The sequence below is a fragment of the Sapajus apella genome, unplaced genomic scaffold, assembly GCF_009761245.1.
Source record: "Sapajus apella isolate SASKATOON/1434 unplaced genomic scaffold, GSC_monkey_1.0 scaffold210, whole genome shotgun sequence".
Taxonomy (NCBI): Eukaryota; Metazoa; Chordata; class Mammalia; order Primates; family Cebidae; genus Sapajus; species Sapajus apella.
The window spans coordinates 212,847-231,770 of NW_022437150.1; the positions used below are offsets into that span (position 1 = coordinate 212,847).

An 18,924-nucleotide genomic window follows, 5' to 3' on the forward strand; every position below is an offset into this window, starting at 1 on the left:
CCGTGCTCCTCCTAGGTCCCGTTCCTGCTTTCATTGCCGTGCTCCTCCTAGGTCCCGTTCCTGTTTTCATTACCGTGCTCCTCCTAGGTCGCGTTCCTGCTTTCATTACCGTGCTCCTCCTAGGTCCCGTTCCTGTTTTCATTGCCGTACTCTTCCTAGGTCCCTCCGACTCCCCTTTCGCCTTACTCCTCTATTTCAGTACAGAAAGAACTTAGGTTGTAGAGAGTTGATAAAATGCTGAAAGATTTCAGGTGATGCATGTGGAAGGGCGGCGGGGACAAGCGAAAACTAGTCTCAGTCTCCTTTTCCTCCAAACCTGACCAGCTCTTGGCCAGAGAAACAGTGTCCCACACAAGGAGTTTCTTGGCGCCTCTAAGAAATTCTGAGGTTTGAAAATCTCTGTAGTTGGCATGCAAAAGTATAAAATGGACAAGTGAGAACTAATAATGTGAGGAATTCGAAAGTTTAAGTTCTGGCCTGGCGCAGTGGCTCACGCCTGTAATCCCAGCACTTTGGGAGGCCAAGGCTGGCAGACCACCTGCGGTCAGGAGTTCTAGAGCAGCCTGGCCAACATGGAAAAACCCCGTCTTTACTAAAAATAGAAAATTAGCCGTTGTGGTGGCGCATACTTGTAGTCCCAGCTACTCAGGAGGCTGAGGCAGGAGAATTGCTTCAACCCGGGAGGCGGAGGTTGTGGTTAGCCAAGATCATGCCATTGCACTCCAGCCTGGGCAACAAGAGCAAAACTGTCTTTAAAAAAAAAACTTTAAATTCTATCCACCACTCACCTGGCTGCCACTATCTCATTTTACGTAATTTACTGGATTGTCTGTTCTTCCTGGTCTCTTTTTCCTCAACTAAAAGTGATTTCCAAAGTCTCTTCCAGAAGAAATAATTTGCTTCTGAAAATAGATCTACTCCATATGGATCACATGAAGCTATCACTAACATGTGACACATGACAAGATTTGTTTCAATTATGGAAAAAGTCGTTCTATACTGCCAACCTAAATAACAGAGGGAGGCTCTCTAAAATAAAATATATTTTGCGGGAATAGAGCATTGGAATGGGAATGTGCATGCCAGAGTAAACAAGGTGAGTGTATAGGAAGGTAAAAAAAGACAAAGTTTGGCCAGGTGCGGTGGCTCAGGTCTGTAATCTCAGCACCCTGGGAGGCTGAGGCGTGCGGATCACCTGAGGTCAGGAGTTTGAGACTACCCTGACTAACATGGAGAAACCATGTCTTTACTAAAAATACAAAATTAGTCAGGTGTGGTGGCGAGCTCCTGTAATCCCAGCTACTTGGGAGGCTGAGGCAGGAGAATTGCTTGAATCTGGAGACAGAGTTTGTGATGAGCCATTGGACTTCCAGCCTGGGTGACAAGAGTGAAACTGCGTCACAGAAAAAAAAAAAAGACAAAGGTTGAAAAAACAATTATTTACATAATTGTTTAGAAGGAATTATCCTTGACTATAAAGATTGAGGACTAAACTCTGATTTATTTTTTTTTTTTAAAGACGGGGTTTCACCATGTTGGTCAGGCTGGTATTGAACTCCCGACATCAAGTGATCTGCTCGCCTTGGCCTCCAAAGTGCTTGGATTACAGGCGTGAGCCACCATGCCCGGCCTAAACTCAAATTTTTTATCTTGCCCAAATTCCCGTCTAAGAGGTGTGGAGAGTCATGGCCTACAAATCATAAATTCTTATCAGATGGGTTTTATTTAACACTACATATCCTGATTCACTTTCCAACCTGATTCTGGTATAAAAAGTTATGAGACAAGAAAGAAAACCAAAATATTTTACCCCAAAAAAATGTCTCTTTGCCATATTTTGAAATGGCCCTGCAAAGCTGTTTTTTGTAGGGGGGGAAATTTGCATCTGTAAAGAATCTCTATTAACATAGCTGGGTCTTTTTCTTCCAGAACCTCTCAATCCTAAACAGATTAACTAAGATCTGAATAGGAAACATTTGTTGTCATCTTTTGTCTATAAGAGCAGCCACTGTAAGACTTCAAAAGAACTTTGGCCTCCACAGTCTTTATCTTAACATGAACAGTCCCTTTCTATCAATCCCAGGTTTTTAAACAAATTCAACTAACTGTCAACCAGAAAATGTTTAAATTCACTTGTAGCCTGGAAGCAGCCCCCACCCCCACCCCCTCCCACCTCTGCCCCACCTGGATGTCCCGACTTTCTAGACCACACCAGTGTATTTCTTAAATGTATTTGATTAATGTCTCATGCCTGCCTAAAATGTATAAAACCAAGCTGTGCCCTGACCACCTTGGGCACATGTTCTCAGGACCTCCTGGGGCTGCGTCACGGGCTATGGTCACACATATGTGGCTCAGAATAAATATCTTCAAATGTTTTACAGAGTTTGACTCTTTTCGTCGACAAGATCAATAACAAAGATAACACCAGGTCAAGGTTAGAGAGACAGTTACTCAACAGATGTCCTTATAAAAATATTTTTATGCCAGGCGCGGTTGCTCATGCCTGTAATCCCAGAACTTTGGGTAGCGGGCGGATCTCGAGGTCAGGAATTCAAAATCAGCCTGACCAATGTGGTGAAACCCCATCTCTACTAAAGATACAAAAATTAGCTGGGCGTGGTGGGGCATGCCTGTAATCCCAGCTACCCAGGAGGCTGAGGCAGGAGAATCGCTTGAACCTGGGAGGCAGAGGTTGCAGTGAACCGAGATCACGCCACTGCACTCCAGCCTGGCCGACAGAGAGACTTTGCCTCAAAAAAAATATATATATGTGTGTGTGTGTGTGTGTGTGCGCGCGCGCGCATTTGTAATGGCCTTTATACAAGGTTGTGGTTTTTGCAATGTTTTTTGATACTTTTTATGATCAGGCATACAAATATAAAAACCTACTCCTCATGACCTTCCTGGGCTCTATTTTTCAGGATTTTCTTAACATTAGTGATTACATTTTGATTCTGACAACCTTCACAATACAAAATGTGCTCGGAGGCCCCAAAGCCTCTTCCTTTACGAAACCATTATATGGCTGCTCTCTTTTCAGTTTCATGCTTGCTGATAAGAAACTATTGCAAAACAAAGAATGACAACCTTGTGTAAGATTAGGAGGTAAATTGAATTCACCACTTTGGAAGGAGGCTCTGTCTATAGTCACAATATCCAAGAACAAACTGAAAATCAATTTCTTAAATAGGACCCAGGGGAAAATAGAAAATAAAGTTCCATTTTTTCTTGGCTTTGTTTTCCTTTTAGATAAATCACGTGTGCCCCTGATGATCTGTGTGATTAGAAAGTTTCTTACTGAGAACAGTGTTGGAGTTCGAGACCAGCCTGCCCAACATGGTGAAACCCCATCTTTACTAAAATTACAAAAAATTAGCTGGGCATGGTGATGCACACCTGTAATCCCATCTACTTAGGAGGCTGAGACAGGAGCATTGCTTGAACCTGGGAAGCGGAGGTTGCAGTGAGCTGAGATGGTGCTATGGCACTCCAGCCTGAGTGACAGAACAAGACTCAGGAAAAAAAAATTTGTATTGCCACAGGCCTATCTATAAGCAAGAGCAAAAATGAAACGGGACAGATGAACATCAAAGTCATAATAGACTTGTCCTAGAAAGTTGATAACAGGACTGGGGATGGAGGTGAAGAATACTTACACTTCGTAAGTGTTTTTCTCTTTTCTCTAAATATAAAAGAGATTTGTTATCATGCTAAATAACAGATCAAATCCGTGTGGTCACTTTTGAACTCTTCTGTAATTTTTTAAAAGGTAAAAGAAGGTGATGAGTAATGAGGAGTACTGATGATCGGTGAATTGGAAATTACAGCCGTAAAGTAATATTTACCAACTCACCAATATTTAAGATACCAGGCCTCGTTCTAGGTATGATGGCAACCACAGTGCCAAAACACAAAAATCTGTCCTTGTAAATTTGCTTTCCATGAGAGAGAAAATACCAATAAATAAAGGCACAATATGCTGCAGGGTAATAAGTGCTAAAGAGGAAAACAGACTAGGAGCAAGATGTTTTTTGGAAGAGTTGTTATTCAAAATGACTTCAAAATGGTCTGGCACGAGGGTTCATCCCTGTGATCCCAAAGTTTTGGGAGGCCAAGGCAGAAGGATCCTCTGAGCGCAGGAGTTCACGACCAGATTGGGCAAAAAAGGGGGACACCTTCCTCCCACGCCCTCACCTCTACAAAAAAAAAAAACAACAATTCAACCAGGGAAGGTGGGGAGCACCTATAGTCCCAGCTACTTGGAAGGCTGCTTAAACCCAGGAGTTCACTATGATCCTGCCACTTGCACTCCAGCCTAAGTGAGAGAGTTAGGCCCTGACTCAAATAAAATATGATATAAAATATAATATAAAAATAAAATAATACTTTCAATTCTCTTTAACTGAATCTCTAAAAATTACCTATAACTATAAACTTTGAACTCTAAACTTACAGTTTGCAAAATGGTAGCATGCAGATGTGGAGATATTTCAGCTCATGGATTTAGTATCAGTTCCCGTTCTGTGAGATACAGTACCTCTGATTTCTTACTTGAAAGCTGCTTTCTGATTTTCGCCTCGAAGGAATGTAAATATTTCCATTTCCTGTCACTTTTTGTTTGATTGAACTGACAAGGGAAATTCGGTGAGGCCGTGTCTTAAAAGCTTACAACCACTTTTTTTACAAAAAAAAAAAAAAAAAAAAAAAGAGTTAGCAGAGGATGGTTTCGATCCATCGACCTCTGGGTTATGGGCCCAGCACGCTTCCGCTGCGCCACTCTGCTACGCACGTTAAGGAAGTTTTCCCAGTGGCCCTTTATTATATATTCCAGAAGTTGGTGGGGATTTTTCTTTTTTTTTTTCTTTGGTACGGTTAAATAAATCTGATTTTAACCCTATCAAGGGCCAGTAGTTCTATTTATGCTGCAAATAACAGGATGAGTTAAGCGTGCATTCGTATCAAACATTCTGAAAGCAAAGAAACCTCGATGTTTCTGTTAAAAAATAGCCTCTTGGTGGCCTGCCTTCTTTATCATGTAGTCAGGATGTATGAATAAGCCAAAAAAACGCATAGGGAAAATATCCAACTTCTGAAATAGAATACATCATTTTCAAGAAAACAAAACGTTGCTGATGCATTGGCCGGGAATCGAACCCGGGCCTCCCGCGTGGCAGGCGAGAATTCTACCACTGAACCACCAATGCCTCACGCCCAGACAAGGACTTCGGGTCTCTAGCAATGCGTTCTCTTTAAAAACGTTTTCAGAAAGAGACCCCCCTTCTTGCCGATACAGAGGCTCATAACGGTCCTTCTTCCCTTCTTTTCAGGAAGAAGCAAATCCCTTTCAGTGCACCTTCAAAGCGTCTCCTGCAACACGGGAGGCTGGCGGGTGTGCGGGAGGCCTGGTTCCGCTCTGACGACCCTATGGGTCGCGGGCGCCTACTCCGTCCACCGCTGCGGGGCCCTGGGGGATCCGCTCGTGGGGCGCTCCCAGGCTCCGGACTCCCCAGTTTCAGGAAGCGCAACGGAGGATGCCAGATTCCTCAGTTTCTTTGGGAGGCGGAAGGCACTTTACGATCATGGGGAGGCTCCGAGTCCAGGTGCGTTCTGGAGGGAACGGGGCAAGTAGAAACGGGGGACAGGGCAGGAGGAATAAAGAAACGGAGTGGAGGACCGGGGAGGAAGCAGGAGGCCGGGGAGCAAAGGGGAGCGGGGAGAGAGGAGCTAGAGGGAAGGGGAGGCCGGGGAGCCTCGTGTTGCTCTCCCCTGGTATCCCCAAAGCAAAGGCAGGCAGTGGGGGGTTTAAGAATTGAAGAATTGGTGGGTTCACCTTGTGCTTCGTTGCCATGGTTATGGAGGTGGCACTGGAAACTTCCTCCTGGGAAACTGAGCGCCAAGATCTCTTTGAAGAATAACTTCCACAACAGGTGCAGTGATGAGTCTAACACAAGCACAAAAATGAACCCGGGTGAAGAATTTGTGTGACTCATTAACGAGGTGATTGGTGAGGTGTTGATACCTGTTCAAAGAAGAATCCAAAGAACAGACACTATTTATAGATCAGGAATATTGAAATAGATGTGTAAATGAGGCCGCAGCTGTTTCGGTGAGACGTTCCCCAAACATGGTTAAGGAAGATGTCCACCCATTCCGTCCCTACTGCGGGACACAATTAATTTGCATGTCCATAGATACGAGGTATTTTGTGTTTCCATCATTATCTACGATTTGCAGAGTTGTAAAACAGCTCCCATAGAATCGGAAGCAGATAACACAGAAATATGTGCTATGGCTTTCCTTCGAAGCACAAATTTTTCCAGCAATCTTTTCCTTTTTTTAAAGTAGATTGCTGCTCAACCTTACCTGAGTAGAAAAGGGCCAAACTCAGAAGTTAAACTTGCCTTTGGAAGCTCGTTATTACTCAATGGCGAAAGCACTGGTCTGCTATTCCTGACCATACTCTGGGGAACATCTTGGGTAGGGTGGGGATTCTTTTCTTTTCTTTCTTTCTTTTTTTTTTCGGTTATCTTTCTGTCGCCTAAGTTGGAGTGCAGGGGTGGAGAGTCTTAAGACCTCCGTTTACAGAATGCAAATGTTTTTGTCTCTCCAAAAATCATGTCATAGGTTGAAGCCCTAGTTCCCCATGTGACACATTTGGAGGTAACTGGGAGGTAATTGGGTCGTGAGGTTAAGCACTCATGAATGGAATTAGTGCCCTTATAAGAACATACAGGAAAGACATGATCTCTTTCTGCCACATGAGGACACAGCATGGAGGTAACTCTGCAAACCAGGAAAAATATCCCCTCCAGAACCAGGCTATGCTGTCATCTTGCTCTTTCCAGCCTCTAGAACTGTAAGAAATAAATGTCTGTATTTAAGCTGCCTAGTCTATGGTGTTTAATTGTCCGTCTGCGAATCATGTCATCACTGAGGCCTTGCCCGATAACTGTTTGACACAGTAACCTCTGCCTTCAAACAGAGAAATGTACACGCCCTATCCCTCTTTCTTGCTTTACATTTTTCTTCCTAGCAATTAGTTCCTTCTGATATACCATAAATTTTACTTTATTTACTGTCCACCAGATTAGATGTCCTCAAAAGAAATGGATTTTTTATCAGTTTTGTTCACTGCTGTATCTGCAATTTCTGAAAAAATGCAGGCACCTAGTAGATGCTCAGTAAGTAGTCATATTAGTAAAGTAATACCTTTTTCTCACCCATCTCAAGGCTCATGGCTGAGGCCCCTATAACAAAAGACAGATTAACAACAGAAACTTACGTTGTCTAGGTTTCATGTGACACAGGTGACTTCAGAAACAAATTGCCAAAGATATCTGTGTATTTCTATGCTCAGTTTGATGAAGAAGTGGATAGCTGGGGAGAAATATCGTTGTAAAACAGAAGGGGTATGATCTAACGGTAATAAACTGGGGAGATCTTAGCAGACCTGTTCAGATTCTTCTGTATTCCTATGTCTTCAGAGACATTTCTTTTCTCCAGGTTTAGGGCAGGTACCTTTTGAATGAAAGTGAAAGATAATACTTCATTAAGTCACTTTACGGCCTACTTTAAAGGAAGGTTAAAGAGTGACCTCCCTGCTTCTGATCTTTTCTCAAATGCCAAGGTGCCATATTTTGGGGTAGCATGTCCTGAATCCCATCAAATGAATGAATAAATTTGTACCCCTTAGCATGGTGTCATTCACCTAGTAGACACTTGAAGGGCACAATGTTGATTGGTTCCTCAGCATTCAGTTTGACAACAGCTCAATTTTCAAATAGTTTAAACCGTTAGTTCTCAAACTTTGGCATGCCTCAGTGTTGTAACCGAGCGAAGGAAAGCGCCACTCTCTGAGTTCCAAATTAAGAGTCCTTTATTTCCTAGCTCATGCTTAAAATCTTTCGGCCCCGAGGAAGGGGCTTGATTTCCCTTTACACGTTGATTTAAGTAAGTACGAGAGGAGAAAGCTAGCTGAAGCAGAATTTTACAGAAGCAGAACAGCAAGTTAGATAAGGAAGCTGGTAACCAGGGGGCAGGAGGCTCCCAGGACTGTTGGTTGCTAAGGGTATTTCCATACAATCATCAAGAGGGGTAGCAGGGGAACTTTCCATACAGTCAGTCACCAAGGAGGGTATTCACAATAGCAGGTAGACTTGCCAAGCAGGATGGGGTTACAGTGGTTACAGGTACTGTGAACAGTGTGAACCACTCTTAATGGTTCAGAGCTTTGAGTGCAGCGTGACCCAGAACTGCACCTGAGGGGCCGAGGCAGGGAGGGAGAAGCTGAGCTGGAGCTTGTCAGGCTCACAGCTAAGATGGAGTCAGTTAGGCTGGCACAAGCTAGGTTATTACATCAGAATCACCTGGAGGGCTCATTATGCACAGATGGCTGGGCCGCAAACTCTAGGGTTTCTAATGCAGTATGTCAGGATAGAATGCAAGAATTTGCATTTGTAACAAGTTCTCAGGTGATGCCATCAAGGCATTGCCATACCTTGCTGGCTGGGGTGCTAGCAGTGTCAAATTGGTACGGATCTGTAGCAATCTCACTTCCTGCCTCCTCAGAGGAAAGAATTAGACTGAGGGCCATAAGGCAGAGGGAGAGAAAGAGACAAGGTTTCGAGCAGGAGTGAAAGTTTTATTATTATTATTATTTTGAAATGGAGCCTCGCTCTGCTGCCCAGGCTGGAGTGCAGTGGCGCCATCTTGGCTCACTGTAATCTCTGCCTCTAAGTTTCAAGCAATTATCCTGCCTCACCCTCCAGAGCAGCTGCAACTGCAGGCACACACCACCACGCCCAGCTAGTTTTTGTATTTTTTGTAGAGTTGGGGTTTCACCATATTGGTTAGCCTGGTCTCGAACTCCTGACCTCAGGTGATCCAACTGCCTCGGTCTCCTTGACTGCTTGGATTACAGGCATCAGCCACTGTGCCCTGAGAGTGAAAGTTTATCAAAAAGTTTTAGAGAGGAATGAAAAGAAGTGTGCTTGGAAGACGGCCAAGTAGGTGACTTGAGAGATTCAAGTGCACTGTTTGACATTTGACCTGGGGTTTTATACGGTGGCATGCTTCCAGAGGGTTGCATTCCTTCTCCCCAGGTTCTTCCCCTGGGGTGGGCTGTCCTCATGTACAGCGGCCTGCCAGCACTTGAAGGAGCTGCGTGCATAATGTGTTTACTGAAGTTGTGCGCATGCTCACTTTGAGGCTTTTTTTTTTTTTTTTTTTTTTTTGAGGTGGAGTTTCGCTCTTGTTGCTCAGGCTGGAGTGCAGTGTGTGATCTCGGCTCACCGCAACCTCCACCTCCTGGGTCCAAGTGATTCTCCTGCCTCAGCCTCCCGAGTAGCTGGGATTACAGGTGCCCGCCACCATGCCCGACTAATTTTTTGTATTTTTAGTAGAGATGGGGCTTCATCATGTTGGGCAGGCTGGTCTTGAACTCCTGACCTCAGGTGATCCGCCCACCTCAGCCTCCAAAAGTGCTGGGATTACAGGCATGAGCCACCGTGCCCAGTCGAGTGTTCCTGGAGGAAGGTCATACACTAAACTCTGCCATTTTGCATTTTTTTTTTTTTTTTTAAAGACAGAGTTTCACTCTTGTTGCCCAGGCTGAAGTGTGGCTCCTGGGTTCAAGCACTTCTCCTGCTTCAGCCTCCAGAGTAGCTGGGACTACAGGCACGCACCACCACGCCCAGCTAATTTTGTATTTTTAGTAGAGACAGGGGTTTCTCCATATTGGTCAGGCTGCTCTCAAGCTCCCGACCTCAGGTGATTTGCCTGCCTTGGCCTTCCAAAGTGCTGGATTACAGGTGTGAGCCACCACGCCCAGCCCATTTTGCCTCTTTGTGCGCATATATGAGCCCAATCACCCAACTCCTGAAATCTTATTGGAAATCTGCTGATCACCAATCTGTTGATCATCAGCTTCAGGTGTTTATCTACTGGGCGCTGGCCTTTCCCTGGCACCATCCGTGACCAATTATTCTTTTAGAGAGACAGGGTAACGACAGTCCATCACCTGATGGTTGCCTCATGTTCCTGGGGCAGGGAGGATGGCCCTCTCCTTTCCTGCTCATGTTTGACGACCTACCTACTGTAATAGTGGAATGCAGGAAATAGTACACTAAAATATGGCATCTTGTTTGATTTTGTTTTTTTGACACAGCGTCTCACTGGAGTGCAGTGGTATGATCTCAGCTCACTGCAATCTCCACCTCCCGGGTTCAAGTGATTCTCATGCCTCAGCCTCCCAAGTGGCTGGGATTACAGGCATGCACCAGCACGCCTGGGTATCTTTTTTGTATTTTTAGTAGAGACAGAGTTTCATCATGTTGGCCAGGCTGGTCTTGAACTCCTGACCTCAAGTGATCCGCCTGCCTCAGCCTCCAAAGTGCTGGGGTTACAGGCCTAAGCCACTGTGCCCAGTTGCTCCAGCTACTACTGTGATCTCAATTCCTGCAAATGCAGCTTGGTTTACATTAATTGACTTCTGCTCAACTTTCTTTTTGATTCCATTGCACCCTGACTTGAAATTTCCTTTTTTGTTTACATTTGGAGGGAAACAACATGAACTCATATAACACCAGGAATATTATGAGGCTCCCGCAATATTCTCCCAAATTTTTAGAGCCAACTTAGACTCTATAGCCTTTACTCAAGGCTCCACTCGTTTAGTATGTTGATAATCTATTACTTTGTAACCAAAATAAACAGGATTCCCTTACAGACCCTGATTCTTATAAAGGCACTAGCTGAAGGAGGCCATAAAGCCTCCTGGCCTAAACGTCAAGGAATGCAAACAGCTGCTACTTAGGACATGCGATGTCTCAGGCACTCAACAGCTCACCTCAAAATGTCTGCAGTCAATTCTGTTCATCCCTCCCCCAAAACCCAAACAGCAGCTATGTAAGTTTCTAGGAACAGGAGGCTATTGCTACGAATGGATTCCTGATTTTGCTGCCATTGCTAAACCCCTATCTGCCCTTCTCCCAGATGCTATTTTAGAGCCTACTTCCTGGCCCTCAGAGGCATTAATTTTCTTTGAAGCCCTAAAATTAGCATTGTCCACATCCCAGCTCTTGTTTTATCTAATTTTGAGAAGCTTTACTTGCCGTAAAAATAATGGGTTCCTGCAGGTGTCCTAGCACAAGCCTTTGCCTCTCAGATACATCCTGTAGCATCTTTCTCATGTCAGTTAGATCCTGTCACAGCAGACTTGCCCACATGCCTGCAGGTGGTGGCTGCAGCTGCTGCCCCAATTGGCAAAGCCCATACTCTTACATTAGGCTTCCCCACTCACCTCTTTGTTTCCCGTACTGTGTCTGCTCTCTTACAAGTTGATAAGACACAGCGCCTCTCTACACCAAAATAGGCCACCTACAAGCAAGCTCTATTGACCAACTCCTCTATCTTCTTACATCATGGTAACTTTAAATCCCGCTACTCTACTACCCCTCCTTGATGATGGTGATCCCCACTCTATTCCACATGATCATCTTGCAGTTATGCAAATGGTTTCTAAGCCACCAGAGAATCTCTCAGATACCCACTTAGATAAGCCAGACTTACTTCTACTTTGTATATGAAGAACTCTTAGGAAGATGTGGTTGTTCATGCATGTAATCCCAGCACTTTGGGAAGCTGAGGAGGGTGGATCACTTGAGCACAGCAGTTTGAGACCAGCCTGGGCAACATGGTGAGACCCGTCTCTACAAAAAATACAAAAATTAGCCAGGTGTGGGGGTGCACATCTGTAGTCCCAGCACCTCAGGAAGTTGAGGCTGTAGTGAGCTGAGATCACGCCACTGCATCCCAGCTGGGTATCAGAGTAGGACCCTATATCAAAAAAAAAAAAAAGGGAAAGAACTCTTAAGGAGGGTGGTGGGAACCTGTAGTCCCTGCTACTTGGGAGAATGAGGAGGGAGGATTGCTTGAGCTCAGGAATGCAAGATCAGCTTAGGCAATATCATGGGATATTTTCATCAGTGACATCAACATAGTCACAAACTGGGCGATCTTGGCCCAGTGCAACCTCTGCCTCCCAGGTTCAAGTTATTCTCCTGCCTCAGCCTCCTGAGGAGCTGAGACTACTGACACCCCCCACCACTCCTGCTAATTTTTGTATTTTTTGTTATGTTTTTGTTTTTGAGATTGAGTCTCACTCTGTCACCCAGGCTGGAGTGCAGTGGTGCAATCTTAGCTCATGGTATCCTCTGCCTCCCAATCAAGTAATTCTCCTGCCTTAGCCTCCTGAGTAGCTGGGATGACAAGTACCTGCCACCACACTGGGCTAACAGAAATTGTTGATGCTTTCTCCAAGAATATATGTAGTTGCATATAGGGCAATGAATGGTCCCAGTTTTCCCAGAACCAAATGGTTCACGGGAATATAGGACGTCTAGTGCTAAACCCTTTGCCATTCAGGGTAAACTGCAACTAGTCACCCTAGATAAACATAACTGTGTGCATATATTTTAAAGGTTTCCCTGATCCTTTAAAGTTCATTCGCAGACTCCCTATGGTTCTATAAACCTGCGGTTAAGAAATCTTGGCCTAAAGTAAACACATTTCTATTATCATGTGAGGAAGACAAAGGTGAGCAAAAGACACTGACACCCGCTGAATTACTGAAAGATAAAACCAACATCAGCTGACCAGTTTCCACATATGAACATAGTGGTATCTGGTCACCAACATCGTTTCAGATGAGGTGCCATGAAAGGTGAAAGAATATCTCCAAAGAAATAAAATTGATGCCACATGAGAGAGAAGGCTCCTAAGAACTGTAGACTCATTTTTATAAACTTTTGTTTCTTGTTTTTAGAATTTTCCTCATGCTTAACAATTCTGATATTCTCGACTATTTTGCTCAAGTTCTGCTGTGAAAAACCAAGTTAGCCTCTAGTGCATCTCTAGTGAAAAAGACATTTCTCTGTTAGATTGGCTGGATAACCTTGACTAGATAATCGTCATGTTTCGATTTCTGCCACCAGTGTACAATGGAACTAAGAACAAAGAGATAAGAAATGTGATTTCTTTGAAAAGCATAAGTTGTTCCTCAGAAAGAATATATAATAAAATTACACTTTTAGCACATATGAAAAGTGTGGTTTAGTGGCAAATAACTGGAATTTGGAGGTACTGTTCAGAATTCAAACTTTGGAACTCCCTGTTACAAACTATGTGTCAATCTGAGCCTTAGTTTTTACCTGCTACTGAGGGATGATAATATTTGAAACATTATTATAGCAGATACTCAGTGAGAACTTACTATGTTCCAAGAATTGTGCTGAGCCATTACATTCCTGAACTGTTACAGTATTCCCTGTAAGCCAGTAATAGTTACTATACCTATTCTGCAAATGCAAATGCTGTTACATTCCTGAACTTACCAGAAAGTATTGTGAACCCCCAAAATTTGAGACAGGTCTGTTAATTTAGAAAGTTTATTTTGCCAAGGTTGAGGACACATGCCCATGACACAGCCACAGGAAGTCCTGATGACATGTGCCCCAGGTAGTTGGGGCACAACTTGGTTTTATACATTTTAGGGAGACATGAGACATCAATCAATATATATAGGAAGTACAGTGGTTCCGTCCAGAAAGGTGAGGACAACTCCAAGCAGGGAGGAGGCTTCCAGGTCACAGGTAGGTAAGAGATAAATTGTTGCATTCTTTTGAGTTTCTGATAAGCCTTCCCAAGGGAGGCAATCAGAATATACATCTCTCTTGGTGAGCAGAGGGATGACTAAACTAAATGGGGGGAAGGTTTGTGCTGAGCAGTTCCCCACTTGACTTTTTTCTTTAGCTTAGTAATTTTGGGGCCCCAAGATTTTCCTTTCACAGTATCAACACAAAGTTTTCAGGATATAGCCCGGACTATAGTCCTTCCATAAATGGTCCTAAAATCATTTGTTGACTGAAACATGGAGGATTCCAGTCATCCAGCAAGGCTCTCAGGAGGACAATGAACTTCACACATTGCAATAGCAACTATGTTGTGATTGTCACCTGGCCAACAGTGATTGTAAGAGTCATAGATTATAGATGAACAGCAATTTTTAAGAGGAAGTTAAATGTGAAAATATGTGCATCTTAGAATTCATGAAATTTGGAATGTAAACCGTGGGGCATAGAAGCAAACATCTGTTACTGAACTAAAATTATCTCATGCTCACAACAAAACTTGTTGTCAGAGAACATATGTTGCTATGATTTGAATCCTTTTAACTATATTGATAAATGTCTTATGCTCGAGAACATGGTCTATCCTCGGAAATGTTCTGTGTGTGCTTGAGAAGACTGTATATTCTGCTGATGCTATATAGAGTCTTCCATAAATGTCAAACAGATCACTTAGGTTGATAATGTTCAAGTCTTCTACATGCCTCCTGATTTTCTATTTGTTCTATTATTGAAGAAGGGGTGCTGAAATCACCTATAATCATGATGTGCATACCTCTTTCATCTCTACCAGATTTCTTTGTATTTTGAAGTTTTGTTATCATATGTATAAATGTTTAAGATTCACATGTCCTTTTGATGGATTGGTTTCTTTATTATTATTAAATGACTACATTCTTGGTAATATTCTTTGCTCTGAAATCTACTTTCTCTAATAATAATATAGCCAATTCTTTTGATTGTTATTGTGGTTACCTTTTCCAACGTTTATTATTTACTTGTATGCATCATTATATATACATATATATACATACATACATACACACACATACACACACACATATATATGTTTTTTGTCTGTTTGTTTTTTGAGACAGAGTCTATCTCTGTCACCCAGGCTGGAATGCAGTGGCACATTTCATGGCTCACTGCAACCTCCACCTCCCGGGTACAAGCGATTCTAGTGCCTCAGCCTCCAGAGTAGCTGGGATTACAGGTGGGACACCACCGTGTCCTGCTAATTTTTGTATTTTTCGTAGAAATAGAGTTCCCCCATATTAGCCAGGCTGGTCTCAAACTCCTGACCTCAAGTGACCCACTCACCTAAGGCTCGCAATGTACTGGGATTACAGACATGAGCCACTATTCCTGGCCTGTGTCCTTATATTTAAAGTACCTTTCTTATAGACAGCATACAGTGGGTCTTGCTTTTTTATCAGTCTGATGATCTTTGTCTTTCCATTGGAGCAAATATGGGGCACATTTTGGTACCGGAAATGATGTTTTAAAAAAATCTATGACAAATTTATGGGAATATGATTGTTATTTTTAACTTAAATAATTTAGAAAAGTAAAATATTATAAGCATGACTATATTTTGTGTCTGTATTTAAATTATACACAGAGAGACAGACTGTTTTATCTTCCTAATAATTCCACTATCCATATGGTGCTAATATTCATGCAACTTTTAAAAACTATATCAATTTCTTACATCTACACAGATTTTGTTTTTTCACCAACTTTTACCCTGTGGTCAATTCAGTGTATGTGTTGAAAAATGATATAATCTATGTGCTTATTGTTTCAAACAGGAAAACAGCTTAAAAATTCTCATGATAGTAAGATAGTAATGATGCTAGGAGTAGGAATAAAGTTGGATTCTTGCTAATTTCATTAAGAATTTACAATTTAAAAATCAGATCTTTCAAAAGTAAATTTTATGCTCTTTTCTTTGGAAGATGATGAACTATATAGCCCTAAATGATACAGATGACACAGTACCACGAATGATAGCCTTTCCCAGAAGCTATGTCTACATGATAATCACTAGAATCTGCAAATGTTACCTTACATGGAGAAAGATGTGATTAAGAATCTTGGGAGGAAGCATTTATTCAAGATTATCTGGGTGAGTTCTGAATGCCATCATGAATCCCTCTAAGAGACAGGCAAAGAGGGATCTGACCGGGGCTCACGCAGAAAAGAAAGAGATATGAAAATGAAGCCAGAGCTGAGGGTGATGTGGCCACGAGACAAAGATGAACAGGTCATGCCTACAGCCACCAGAAAACAAAAAAGCAGAAACAAGTTCACCATCACCACCATATCTCCTCTGCCCACCACCCTCCAGAGACATCATGGCCTTGCTAGTACCTTGATTTCAGACTCCTGGCTTCCAGAACTGTGAGAGAATAACTTTCTGTTGTTTCAAGCCATCAAGTACATGGTTATGTAATTGGTTATGACAGCCCTAGGAAACTGATACAGTTGATTACTTCATGTATCCTTTATGTAAATATTCCATTATACCCCATATTTTATCTTCAGGAAGTTTTTTTTTTTTTTTTAATCTAACCAAATTTCTCCTATATTGTAACTGACAGAGCCATACACTTTTTGGATTGAAAGGGATATTACAAGTCATGTGCTCCAACTTCCCTTGGACTACTTTTCATTATTTTTTTTTCTTTGAGACAGAGTCTCGCTGTGTTGCCAGGCCGGAGTGCCATGCTGCGATCTCGTCTCACTGCAACCTCTGCCTCCTGGGTTCAAGCGATTCTCCTGCCTCAGCCTCCCGAGTAGCTGGGACTACAGGCGCACGCCACCACACCCAGCTAATTTTTGTATTTTTAGTAGAGAGGGGGTTTCAGCATGTTGGCCAGGATGGTCTTGATCTTTTGACCTAGTGATCCACCCTAGCCTTGGCCTCCCAAAGTGCTGGGATTACAGGTGTGAGCCACCGCGCTCGGCTACTTCTCATATTTGAAAATCATATATCCATACAGATATTTACACATTCAAGCTATTTCATGTTTTCTAGCATTGCCTAGTATATGCTAAATCAGAAAAGCTTCCATCCAGTTCTTTCCTTGGAATCAAGTTAATTTCTTTTACATGACATTACTCCAAAGGTTTAGTTATATCTATCATTTTCTCTGCCTGCTTTTTTCCTTCGGTATTCACAGAAATTGTTATCAAAAGTGTGATATCACAAAAGAAAATTCCTAAAACAGAATTTAAAGAGGAAAGGCATTAAGTACATTGTTGAATTCAATCTCTAATTTACATAGAACTCTATTTTCCCATATTGCCAGAAGTAGTCAGCTATTTCATCATGGTATAACATCTATTTTTGTGTGTGTGTGTTTGTGTGTGTGTGTGCGCGCACACACGTGTGTCTGTGTGTGTTCTTATATCATGCTCAGATCTACTTTTTAGTTTTTATGCATTAGTAGGATTTCTAACCTTTATGAATCAAACTATGCTATGCACATGATTCCCCTTTAAATACTTGAAGAAAACTGCATCATGCTTTAACAAAGCATTTTCTATTCAACACTGAAAAAAATCAATGCCTTCAATAATTCTTCAAGAGGCATGATGTTCTGATTTTTCAATTCTCTCATTATTATTTTGCATAGATATTTTAGTTTTATAATTTATCTTTTAAGATATAAATACTCAAACTGAAGCCAATAATCTACATGTTTTATTATCTATATGTGTTAGCTGGGCTTCTACGGGATTCACTGCCACTTATAGTTCTATTAATACTATTCTGTGGTACATAATTGAAGTAAATATGTCTGTCTTTATTTAAAATTTCACCCTTTTGTTTATTGCTTTTATTTTTTTTATTTCTGACTTCTATAGAATTATTAATTTCTGGAAGTTTAGTGTCATTTTTAATTTATTAAGTCAGTTCTCCTTAAATTCAAACAAGTTATTCATAGCTGCATATTCCAGTAGGATAAAACACGTCTTATAACAATAATACCTTATTTCCACGGTGATAATGTTTTATTAATCACCTTTTGAGTTGAGGTTTTACAAGGAGATAGGGACAAATGGAACTGCTTTAACATCTTGGTCATTATTGCTCCATATTACATAGAAATAGAATAAGAATTGTTTGCAAATTCTATTCAGAAATCAAGATTTATGGAAGTCCTAGCCAGAGCAATCTGGTAAGAGAAAGAAGTAAAACACATCCAAATACAAAAAGAAGTGCAACTATCTCTGTTTACTGAGGATATAATTCTATTCCCAGAAAACCCTAAAGACTCTGCCAAAAGGTTCCTGAAACTGATAAAATACTTCAGTAAAGTTTCAGGATACAAAATTAATGTACAAAAATTAGTAGCATTTCTATACACAATTAATGTTCAAGCAGAAAGCCAAATCAAGAAAGTAATGCCATGTACAATAGCTATAAACACACATACACAGTACCTAGGAAGACATCTAATGAGGGAGGTGAAAAATCTCTATTAGGAGGACTGCAAAACACTGCTGAAGAAATAATAGATGTCACAAACAAATGGTAAAACATTCCATGCTCATGGATTAGAAGAATCAATATTGTTGAAATGGCCATACCACCCAAAGCAATCTACAGATTCAATGCTATTCCTATCAAACTGCTGATGTTATTTTTCTCAGAAGTAGAAAAACTATTCTAAAATGCATATGGAACCAAAAAAGAGCCCCAATGTCTGAAGCCATCCTAAGAAAAAACAACAAAGCCAGAGTCATCACATTACCCAACTTCAAACTATACTATAATGCTACAGTAACAAAAACAGCACAATACTGCTACAAAAAGAGACACATAGACCAATGGAACAGAATAGAGAACTCAGAAATAAAGTCGCAAACATATAGCCATCTGATCATTGACAAAAATAAGCAATGGAGAAAAGACTTCCTTTTCAATAATCATGCTGGAATAGCTGGCTAGCCATATGCAGAAGAATGAAATTAGACCCTTATCTGTCAACATACACAAAAATTAACTAAAGATGGATTCAAGATTTAAGTGTAAGACCTCAAACTATAAAAACTGAAGAAAAAAACCTTGGAAACACCATTCTGAACATGGCCCTTGGGAAATAATTTATGACTAAGTCCTCAAAAGCAATTGCAACAAATATAAAAATTGACAAGTGGGACCTAATTAAACTAAAGAGCTTCTGCATGGCAAAACAACAACAACAAACTATCAACAGAGTAA

At 41.7% G+C, this 18,924-nt stretch overlaps 2 non-coding genes across 2 annotated transcripts; both read right to left on the bottom strand.

Moving 5' to 3' along the window:
- Nucleotides 1-4,714: 4,714 nt before the first annotated feature.
- TRNAM-CAU lies at nt 4,715-4,786 on the bottom strand. Its single transcript has one exon. It is a non-coding gene; the product is annotated as a tRNA-Met (tRNA).
- Nucleotides 4,787-5,136: 350 nt separating this feature from the next.
- Nucleotides 5,137-5,207, bottom strand: TRNAG-GCC. Its single transcript has one exon. It is a non-coding gene; the product is annotated as a tRNA-Gly (tRNA).
- Between the last annotated feature and the right edge of the window lie 13,717 nt (nt 5,208-18,924).